The following is a 12255-nucleotide window of genomic DNA, read 5'->3' on the forward strand; positions in this document are numbered from 1 at the left end:
TCCATGTCTTCCTGTTCCTGTGAGCACCCCTCCCCCTCCCAGCACTGCAAGTCATTCAGCCTTTTGCTGCATTGTACAGCACTATAAATCCAATTCCCCTGTACACACGATACGAAAATCGTACGGAAAATACCGATTTCGAAGTGATCGTACGATAATCGGATCGTTAGTACAGAGCTTTAGAGAGCCGATTAGGACAGTTCATCCGATATTATTCTATCGGACATGCACGGAAATTTTTTTCGTACGATGCCAGATCGTACGATTTTCGTTTAATCAGTACAGCTATCGTTCGAAAATGCAATACAAATGCATTACAACACATGACATCACTTCCGAATTTTTTTTCTGTCGTGCGGGAATTTTCATCAGATTCGATCTGAGATTAGCATGCAATAAAAAACGGAAGATCATTCGTCCGATAATCTCATCGTGTGTATGGGGCATAACTAAGAAATCTTGCAGATTGGTAGAGAGAGCAGAGAGTGACACAACCTGTCAGCTGCTGCTCCTTTAAAGTATTGATAAAGCAGAGATCCTAACCTGCAAAAACGAATTTCAGGGAGGTGGCAAACACATTTCAGGGAGTGGGGGGGGGGGTGGTTTGCGCCCGCAAACCCCCCTACGGCAAAGTATTTTTTAAATCACCTTTTCAATATTTTTTCACAGTGCTTCTGGGGAAGGGGGTGGGGGGCGGGTGGTATGTGGCAGTAGACAGTGTCAGTAGTTTTTTTCATTTTTAATAATTGATTTTTTTTTACAATTTAATTTGTTTTTAAAAAAAATCACAATTCTTTTTTTTTTTTAGGGGCAGTGGACAGTGTTGGTAGCGCAGGGGAGAGTGGTGGCAGTAGTTTCTTTTATTTTTTACACTTTTTCATTTTTATAAAACATTTTTACAATGTTTTTTTTATATTTTTTTGTGGGGCTTTGGTGAGATGTCAGAGGTCTAAACAGAACCCTGACATCTCCCCTTTCATACAGACACTAAAGATGAATGAACAGGAGAGAGAGGCTCCTGTTCATTCATAAACTGAGCAGAGTAAACACAGATTACTCTGCTCAGTAATCACAGGACACAGGAACGATCTCGCTCACCGTGTCCAATTACTAGTTCCCCCAGCAACCAATGGGAGAGGAGGGAAATCGGCTGCAGGGGGAAGAGGGGGGATAGAAGAGAACACGGGGGTGGAAAAGGACATGGAGGGGCCGGAGGAGAAGATGGGGGGTGGAGAAGGACATGGAGGGGGCCAGAGGAGAACATGGGAGTGGATGGAGAAGGACATGGAGGGGACCAGAGGAGAACACGGGGGGCGGAGAAGGACACAGAAGGGGCCGGGGCAACACAGATTACTCTCCTCAGTAATCACAGGACACAGGAACGATCTCGCTCACCGTGTCCAATTACTAGTTCCCCCAGCAACCAACGGTAGAGGAGGGAAATCGGCTGCAGGGGGAAGAGGGGGGATAGAAGAGAACACGGGGGTGGAGAAGGACATGGAAGGGGCCGGAGGAGAACATGGGAGGGCAGAGAAGGACATGGAAGGGGAGCCAGAGGAGAATGCGGGGGGGGGCAGAGAAGGACATGGAGGGGGCCAGAGGAGAACATGGGGGGGCGGAGAAGGACATGGAGGGGGCCGGAGGAGAACACGGGGCGGAGAAGGACATGTAGGGGGAGCCAGAGGAGAACACGGGGGGCGGAGAAGGACATGGAGGGGGCCAGACGAGAACATGGGGGGGCGGAGAAGGACATGGAGGGGGCCGGAGGAGAACATGGGAGGGCAGAGAAGGACATGTAGGGGGTGCCAGAGGAGAACACGGGGGGGCAGAGAAGGACATGGAGGGGGCCAGACGAGAACATGGGGGGGGGCGGAGAAGGACATGGAGGGGGCCGGAGGAGAACAAGGGGGGTGGAGAAGGACATGGAGGGGGCCAGAGGAGAACATGAGAGTGGACGGAGAAGGACATGGAGGGGGCTGGAGAACACGGGGGCGGAGAAGGACATGGAGGGGGCCAGAGGAGAACATGGGAGGCAGAGAAGGACATGTAGGGGGAGCCAGAGAAGAACACAGGGGGGCGGAGAAGGACATGGAGGGGGCCGGAGGAGAACATGGGGGTGGAGATGGGCACGAATAGGGGGCCCGAGGAGAGCACGGGGGGGCGGAGAAGGACACAGAGGGGGCCGGGGGAGGAACACACAGAGCAGCTGGGTGCAGTGCGGCTGGAGGGACAGCTGTGAACACCGATCTCCCTGTATAGCTGTTTAGCTGACAGCCGCAGGAAGGAGAGAAGTAGAAGCAGCTGTCAGCTGAAAATCTATACAAAAGGAGATCGGTGTTCACAGCTGTTCCCCAGCCGCACTGATTATTCCCGGGAGTTTGCGAGGTGCTTGTGGGTGTGTGGGGGCCGTCGTAGAAATGCGGGAGTCTCCCGCACCTCACGGGAGACTTGAGATGTCTGATAGAGATGTGTTGCATTTGAACAAAATTTAACTCCATTTGGAGGCAGGTAAAGTGTTTCCAAACATGTATTTCAAGCCAACATATGCCTTTACCTAGGTCTTTAGCTGTTAGAGATTGCAGTGCGTGGGCCTTTCCAAACCGCCTATAGCTAAGACACATGGTCCTAATTTTTAAAAACTTCATCTGAAGTATGACGATTGGAGCATTGGAGATAGCAGGAATTTTTCACAAAGTAAGTTGCTGTTTTCCTGAAGCTGCTCTAGGCTTTTTATGTAGTTGTTTTAGTTGTAAACAACCCTTAAAGAGAAACTGTAGTTGTTTTAAGTCAATTTATTTTATTCTATAATAAATAGAATTTTATAAATGTATGGTGTATGCATGTTTAATATGAAATATTCTATATAAATATACGTGCGCCATCACCAGTTCTGGCTCTCGGTTGCTTATGCATCTCATTAGCTAAAGCTCAAATTTACACAGACAGCAGCTAAGAGCTTGTTCAAATGTGCTTTGCTCCTTCAAGAGCAATCTGCTTTCAAAAAGTATTTGACAGACAGTGAGGAGGAATTGTATCGCCTCCTCTTCACTTTTTTAGACCCGACTGCATGCATTGCACACTGTTACAGTATGGTTGCAGAGCGGCCCCATTCACTTTAAAGCAACAGGGGATATAAATCCTGCCATGAAGCAAAGCAATGCAACCTCAGCATGTGTACGTCCACTGCTGCTGTCTTTGCAGCTAAAGGGGAGGAGGTTGTTGGGCTGTAAAAATGCAGCTCAATCATGGGGCTTTAGATACCCTCAACTGCAACTTTAAAGTCCTAAAAGAGCCAGAGTGACTCCTCTCATCATCTCTGGCTTCTCTCTTTAGACATATATTTGAAGTTTCAATTGGAGAGAGACAGCCTGAAGGCAAACATGTTCTTCTGTGTTCTTTCCTTAAAAAGATCATAATATTCCATTACCACAGTGTCATGAGGACAGCATGTATTAAATATTTGTTGCTCACATAAAAAAATTATTTTAAAATATGTAGAAACATAACAATAAAATAAAATACATATTACCAATAACTATTACTGGAGAGTTTTTTATGGGTCATCGCTTCCAGAAGCCAAAATCTTCTTCACGTGATCATTAGAATCCAACACAGCTTTATTAGTTATCCTACTGGCTATGTTTGGTTATATTGTCTGAAAAAGAAATTCAGATATTCTTGAAAATCTTTTATATACTGGTTGAACAGCTAGTAATCTAGCTATAGCTCTTCTAACTTACCCTTACTGGATCAATGGCAGAATCCATGATCACCTGATGTGGCAGGTATCAAGTCTTCTATATCCTGGACTACAGAATGGCAAGGTCTTTCTTTGGGTGCTCATATCGCTGCCTATCGGTGATATAGACAAATACATTTGGGTGTCCATTAGCGAGTTCCTCATAGAAGACTACAGCTGTGTGGTAATGTCACAATGTAGTATCCAGTCTACAGTGGGCATGGAGTGCAACACTCAATCACCAGTCTCCACCACTGGAAGAGGCACCAGTAATTTTGGTGATGTAGCACGTAATAGCAGACTTCAATGAGAAAAGTTTTACGTATTAGATTTGAGATTTAGGGATAGACTAAGACCCCTTTCACACGAGGGCGTTTTGCAGGCGCTATAGCGTTATAAATAGCTCCTGCAATTCGCTCTCTGCTGCACCATTGGCTTTCACACCAGAGCGGTGCGCTGGCAGGACGTCAGGAAAAGTCCTGCCAGCAGCAACTATTGCGGTGTATTGTGGGCGGTTTTAACCCTTTCTCGGCCGCTAGCGGGGGTAAAAGGGTCCCGCTAGCGCCCGAAATGCACTGCAAATCCGACGGTAAAACGCAGACTCTATGGGCACAGCAGTGTGAAAGCCCTCTTATAGATTTATTCCTATAGTTCTTCAGAGTATGCCTACTTCACGTATCTAAAATAATTTTTTCGATATTATCTGTCACTATCTTATGAATAATTTGCAAAGAATATAAGACTGTATAAGATCCAATTACAAATTCAAAACTTTGTTCCAAATTTTGAAAAAAAAATTCACAAGTGTGCAAAATCTGGTGCAGCTCTGCTTAGAAACAAATCAGCTTCCAGGTTTGATTGACAAAGCTTAATTCAACAAGTTTGAAGCTGATTGGCTACACAGCTGCACCAGAGTGCTCCAATTTTAGTAAATCTCCCTCATTTTGTGACAGTAGTTTTTTAGTCTGTAGCAGGAGAGAATCAAATCATATGCTAGTATCTTAATGTGAAAGGGATTGGAACGGTAGTGTTAAGGGGGGATCACCATGGGGCTGTAAGTTGTAAACCTAGGCAAGTGCAAAAGTGAAGTATGGCACACCAATTATGATAAAGCCATAACCTTTGGAGCTCATTTAACATGATGATTTCTTACCATGTCACACAGAACGCACCACTTATTTTCTGCTCCTGCCTTTGTATCCCAAGCGCATCTGTTTTAGACCCCTTTCACACTGTGCCATCCTGGGCATCAGCGGTAAAGTGGTGCTATTTTTAGCTTCGCCTTACCATCCATTTAGCAGCACTATAAGGCCACTAGCAGGGTGGTTTTAACTCCCGCTAGCAGCCGAAAAGGGGTTAAATCCGCCCGCAAAATGCTGCTGCAGCGACGTTTTGCCGGCGGTATAACAGCGCTATAGCAGTGCTTGAAAACAATTGGGCAGGGGCGCTTTAGAAGCGGTGAGTTCACCGCTCCTAATGCGCTGCAAAGAAGCTGCTTACGGGACTTTTTCTGACGCCCTGCCAGCACAGCGCCCCAGTGTGAAAGCACTCAGGCTTTCACACTGGGTTTGCAGCTGCGGCTTTTTTTCAGCTGCTTTACAGGCCCATGTTGATGGGGACAAGGGCCTTTTCCCCACATCCCTTGCCCGGTGGTTGTGCGGGTCTGCAGGCAGGGACCCTATGCAATTAAAAAAAAAAATGATGCATTTTCAATGATTTTTTATCTATATTGCCGGGACCCGATTATACATTATGTTTTAAATGACGTTTTTTCCTTTAGAATTTTCATTTTGCTGCAGTACTGTTCCAAACACGTGAAAGATGCTCTACTTTACTGGCAGACTAAGGACACCCCCAGGCGCACAATATTTAAAGGAATATTTCATTTTTATTATTTCACTTTTTATTTGCCCTACAGTTGAAGTACAATTGTACGAAACATGTCGGGTACATAGCCTGCTGGCTCGATCTACAATGCTTTTTTTATATTATTTGTTTGTACTCATCTTCATTGATGTTTGATACCAATTTTTTATTTCTTTATTTTAAATACATTTTTTTACCGGAGTGACCTGCTCTATGTGGAGGATTTTTTTCTTTATATGTTTTTCTCCATGAACTATCTTGTGTGTGGATTATTACATTCCCCTCTGAGCTGGAGCTCTGATGGTGACATCTTATACTGGACATCCTGGGTCCACGTACCGCTGAATGTTGTCTGATGTTTCATCGATCTTGCTGGAGGATCGATCGTTGCTGATGTGTGGATGACTACATTTCTCTGTGCGCTTGAGCTCTGACGGTGACAACTTATACTAGACATCCTGGGTCCACGTACCGTTGAATGCTGTCTGATGTTTCATGGATCTGGCCGGAGGATCGATCGTTGCTGAGTACTTTCACGCTTGATTGACTCACCACTACGGTGTGTGGGTCTACACTCTGGGGTAAGACTACCCATTACCTTTATTTTGATGATAGTTGGTACATTTGAAATCTCCTTTTATGAAGTTTATGCCTTATGTGGGATGAGAAATGTATGCATCTTGATGCCATTCTACACACCTGAATTTCCCTATTTGAAGTTTGGCTTTCTTCCTGCGGAGGATTATATATATCATTAAAGGGACGTTATTGATCTTTATAGTGTTCACCTATATCACTGTAATATGGACTTTACAGAGTCTTTTATTTTATTATTGATTTTTGCATTTTTTTTTGCACCAAGTTCACTATATTGGTATTATATAATTTGGTTTAGGCTGTGATAGGCCAATTTTAGGTTCACATAATTTGTTCACCTTTTATTCTTTCCACTTGTTTAGTAGGTATATTTATTATATATATCTTCCTTGGGAACACTATTCCCTTAAGCAAGTCTAGTTTCATAGCACTGCACTTTTTAATAGTACAAAACACCCAGTGAGACAAATTTGGGCAAGATGCTTGAATAACAGTTCATAGAAATCCATCAAGCGTATGGAGAGTCCACCTTCACCACACCGCATAATTCCACTCCCACAGGAATTGCACTTCTGTTGAATTCTTATGCCCAAACAATATCAGGAAATCATCATCCAGGGTATCTCAACTAAAACACCAGAACCATGAATTGGTGAACCCCAAATCACGTTAATCTCACTCATGCGATCATAGGAGTGTCCTCAGACCTCAGTTCCTATGAACCATAATCCCACTTCATAGCTGCTTTCTCTTTGAAAGCTTTACTGTTTGTTTCACCTTTCTTCTCACACTGATTTCTCAATGGGAAGGTCTGTACTCATCAAACCCTGTTCACCCGTCTGCAACTGTCCCTCCCGATGACTCCCAAACTAGCCCTATTAGGCATCCATGATGATGAGCAGCGGCCTAGATATATGAAACTCCTGATTTCCTACCTGTTATATTCGGCTAAGTAAAAGATTCTTTGTAGATGGACCTCTCCCCCCTCCCCTTCCCTTGCCTCATGGGAGTCCGCACTAGATGCAGCGCTGCCAATGTACAAATTAACCTATCTTAGTAGGAATTGTCCTGGGAAATATGACACGATTTGGCAACCGTGGCTATCTCTGTGAATACTCCTATTAATTGTTTTGGACAGTCGTTTGGTAATTGTAATTCCTATATGCCCTTCTCAGAGCTTGTGCCATATATCATTTATATTATGTCGTTTATTGCTGCACAGTTTTGTACACTGTTAATGCCTCCTTTTTTATTTGTACCACACATTGTTTAATAAAGCAATCCTGCTTTAAAAAATAAAAATAAAACCCATAATGCCCTCCTGAAACTAGAAGCCAATTGAGATTGACAGATCCCTCCGGGCTCCTACTTTGCTCAATATTTGAGAACTCTGACCCTAGCCTTACACCTGGGCTCTAAGAAAAATAGCATAGTAACTCGGTTGCTTTTATTTTTAATGTATGCATTATTGAAGAAATACCACAGCACTTATTGACATTCCCCATATATAGATGTTTGCACAGGACAGTCACAGCTGTTCCTCTGTCCATTTTCATTTTAAGTCGCTAGCGTGCACAGGGAAAAAAATCCCCTATGCCTACTGCTGTATAATTTATAGGGTACTAGATTTTATGGCTGACACATTTGAACATTGGACACAATACACAAAGTATTTCTTGCAAACATAGAGTACCGTATTAAAAAAAAAAAATTTATATATATATATATATATATATATATATATATATATATATATATATATATATATATATATATATATATATATACTTATTACCCCTACTTTTGTATATTATTATCCAAATTAATGCAATAATTGTTTTCAGTTGAATTATTATATGTATGTTAAAACCACATGTCTCCCTTTTCTTTTTTTTTTCCAATATTTTTATTGAGTTTATACAATCATACATTCAATCATGGAACAAAAAAGGGGAAAAAAAAAAAAAAATAAATAAAAAAAATTAAGAAAAATTATATAAACAATGCAAAATGATTTTGATAACAGGAGAAAAATCCAATATATAGATTATATTTAATGTCTAAGAACCTTATGCTATCTCTATAATGTGACCATAAGAGTCACCATAAAGGGGGAGAACATTGGGATAGGGGGGTAGGAAGAAAAAAAAAAAAAAAAAAAAAAAAAAGGAGAGAAAAAAAAAAATAAAAATAAAAAATAAATAAATAAAATCCCCTAACTCTAATGAAGAAATATATAATCTGTATTTTTGAGAAAGAATACTATCAAAGTCTACTAGCCTGTCACTCATTAGTTAAGATACAAGCAAAAATTGTAAGCACATGAGAAAGATAATTTTACTACCTATGGGTAAATATTAAATAATTTCTGAAGTGAATCAAGAATTTATAATATACGTTTATATTGAGTTTGTAATAACGGAAGCCAGCTTCCTGAATGTCCCAGAATAATAAGGTCTAACGTCAATCTGAAGTGCATAAAATGGTTACCTGATCATGTCTTTAAAAGTGTCAGTTGACGAGAAACATATCCAGCTTGACCATGTTTGAATGTATTTGGAAGGAGTATCTTTGGATTGGTGAATAAGATTCTCCATTTCTGCGATTTTTTGGATTCGAAGAAACCAATCTTTTATGGTAGGTGGGTCAGGGGAACGCCATTTACATGGTATGCATAAGTTTGCTGCTGAAATTAAGTACATGGGCAGAGATCTCATATAATTGCTGGAATGCTTAGTGGAGTGATGTAGCATAAATTGAGCAGGTGTGTATTCCAGTTTGAATGTAGTAATTTGATAAATAAATCTATGTACATCATTCCAGAAAGGTTGTATTTTATGACAAGACCACCAAATATGAAGGAGAGAACCAAGTTCTGTACCACATCTCCAGCATAATGGGGAAACTGATGGAAATATACGATTTAATTTTACTGGTGTATTATACCATCTTGATGTAATTTTATAAGCATTTTCCTGTGTCGATACATTCAGAGAGCCCTTGTGTGCGATTTTATGAATCATTTCCCAATCTTTGTTTGTGATGTTTTGGGATAAATCTCTACACCATTGGGCAGCTCTGCCATCTATCGTGGACTCCAAGTCGGAGAAAAGTAACGTATATGAAAAAGAGATGAGATGTTTTTGTGGTTCTTTTTTAAGACACATCTTTTCGAAAGGTGTAAGAACTCGGGCCCAATCGGGACGTTTAGATGCTATATCTAGGAATTGTTTAATTTGTAAATATGTCTCTTGAGGAAAAGATTGAGGATGTATAGAAGCTTGTAATTTGGAATAGGTGATAATTTTATCTCCTTCAAAGAAAAGCATGGATCTGACCGTTGACTGAGGCCAGATATCAGTTAAAAATGTAGAACACATTCCAGGTAGAAATGCTGGATTCATTTTTAATGGTGTCATGAGCCCCATATTTGATGAGAGGTGGTATTTGGAACATGTTTGTTTGAAAGCGGAAAGTGACGGACCAATCAAAGGATGGAGCTTATATACTTTAGGAATATGCTTAACTGGTAGCCATGGAGTTTGAGCAATTGGAATGGAATCTAGAGAATTTTCCAACTGGACCCATTCTTTAATGGGGGAGTGTAAATTCCAGTCAATGATTCTCGTCAACTGACATGCTTGTTGATATTTTTTAATATCAGGCAAACCTATACCTCCTTTTAATTTCGGACAAGTGAGTTTCATAAAGTTTATTCGTGGGCGTATGGAACCCCAAATAAATTTTGTACATGCTGTGCGAAATGATGTGAAAAATGTGTTGGGGATTTGAATCGGAGCCGTTTGAAAGAGATAAAGCAATCTAGGTAAAATATTCATTTTGACTATGGCTGCTCTACCAAACCAGGAGAATAAATTATTTGACCATTTTTTAAAGTCAGAAATTATGGAATGAAGTATGGGTATATAATTTGCCATATATAAATCTGAGATTTTGGAAGTTAAGTTAATACCCAGATATGTAATAGAGTGTGTATTCCATTTAAATGGGAAATATTTTTGGCAATGTTTGCATTGTGTTGATGTAAGAGAAATATTCAGAGCAGTAGACTTTGCAAAGTTAATTTGGAGGTTGGATAGTTGTTGGAAATGTGTAAGTGATTTAAGGAGATTTGGTAGTGTTATACGAGGTGCAGAAAGGAATAAAAGGATGTCATCGGCGAAAGCTGCTAATTTGTATGAACGACCTTTTATATTTATTCCTTTAATGTCCGGGTTTTCCCTAATACACCTCAACATAGGTTCTAATGTAAGGATATAAATCAAGGGGGATAGAGGGCAGCCTTGCCTCGTTCCATTTGAAATAGAGAAGGCGCTCGATAGGTGGCCATTTATCCTTACTGCTGCAGTGGGATTAGAATAAAGCATGTGTATAAAGTTAAGCATTCGCTGCGGGAGATCGATTGCTTGTAGAGCTTGCGTCATATAATCCCAGGCCACTCTATCGAACGCCTTCTCCGCGTCCAATGATAAGAGGAATCCCCTCTCCTTAGAAGTGGATAAATAGTGCTGAATATTAAGAGCTTTAAGGGTATTATCCCTGGCCTCCCTACCAGGTACAAAACCAACCTGATCTAGGTGTATTAGTTGGGGAATTAATGGGAGAAGTCTATTAGCTAGAATTTTTGCATACCATTTGAGGTCTACATTCAATAGAGATATGGGTCTGTAGCTAGAAGTGAGCATATTATCTTTCCCAGGTTTCGGGATAACCGTTATATGGGCAGATGTTAAGTCTCTGGGAGGAGTGATGGGCGTATCATAAGTATTAAAAGTTTTAAGAAAGATAGGTGTGAGAAGGTCACTAAAGGCTCTATAATAACCAACATTCAATCCATCTGGACCCGGGCTTTTTCCAGGTTTCATCATGGATAGTGCATATTTTGCTTCTTCCATATCTAGTGGTCTATCTAATTCTTGATTTTGGGTAGCTGTGATGGGAGTGGGTCCAAATTTTGAAAGAAAATCCGCAATCATTTGTGATCTCGGCATATCTTTCGAAGGCGAATTCGGGGTAGAAAGATTGTACAGTTGAGAATAGTAATTTTTGAACTGATCAGCTATATCATTAGTATTAAGTAATTTACGACCTTGGGTATCTGAAAGGGCATGAATTGTCGTTTTGGCTTTTTTTGATTGTAAAGCCCTTGCCAGAATTTTGCTAGCTTTATTACCAAATTCGTAATATGTTTTTTGTGTCAATATAAATTTCCGCTTAGTTTGTTTATCTAGTAAGGTAAGAAGTTGCTTTCTAGTCTCAATTAATGAATTCAATACTGTTACAGCTTGCGAATGCTTATGGGCTTTCTCTAGTTGATGAATACGGCTAGTTAACTCTTGGAAATGTTTTAATTTTTCTTTTTTCCGTTTAGCTGCTGCTGCAATGAATATACCCCTTATTACACATTTATGTGCCTCCCATATTATAGGGGGTGAAGTATCTTCTACCTCATTTTCCTTGAAGTATTGTTGTAATCTAAGTTTTACATGTTTTATAGTATCGGTGTCAGTCAAAAGCGATTGATCAAGTCTCCAAATGGGAGAGCGCGGACAGATTTCAGGGAAGGCTAATTCAATAATTATTGGATGGTGATCTGAAAGATACATGGGACCAATAGATGCTTTTTGAAGGAAAGTTAGATCATTCTGAGATAGGAAAAAGTAATCTATCCTGGAGTATTTATCATGTGGTTTAGAATAAAACGTATAATCTTTACAATCAGGGTATAAGGATCTCCAAGTATCATGTAATAATAGGGATTGAATTTCACTTTTAATACTTTTCAGAGCAGAATATGTGAGGGACGAAGTCCCATTTGAGGTATCCAAAAGGGGGTGTAGAGGAACGTTGAAATCACCACCCAGGATTAGGGTTCCTTCTTGGAAGGAAGTGAGATCTTGAATGAGAGTCTTAAAGAAGGGTACTTGCTTAATATTTGGAGCATAAATATTTGCTATCGTTATTTTCCGTCCATTGCATGTTCCTTTCAGAAAAATAAATCTACCATTTTCATCAATCAGTTTATCTATTAT

Source organism: Lithobates pipiens, unplaced genomic scaffold (assembly GCF_037356315.1).
Source record: "Lithobates pipiens isolate NorthernLeopardFrog02 unplaced genomic scaffold, aLitPip1_a1.2 Scaffold_18, whole genome shotgun sequence".
NCBI classification, from domain to species: Eukaryota; Metazoa; Chordata; class Amphibia; order Anura; family Ranidae; genus Lithobates; species Lithobates pipiens.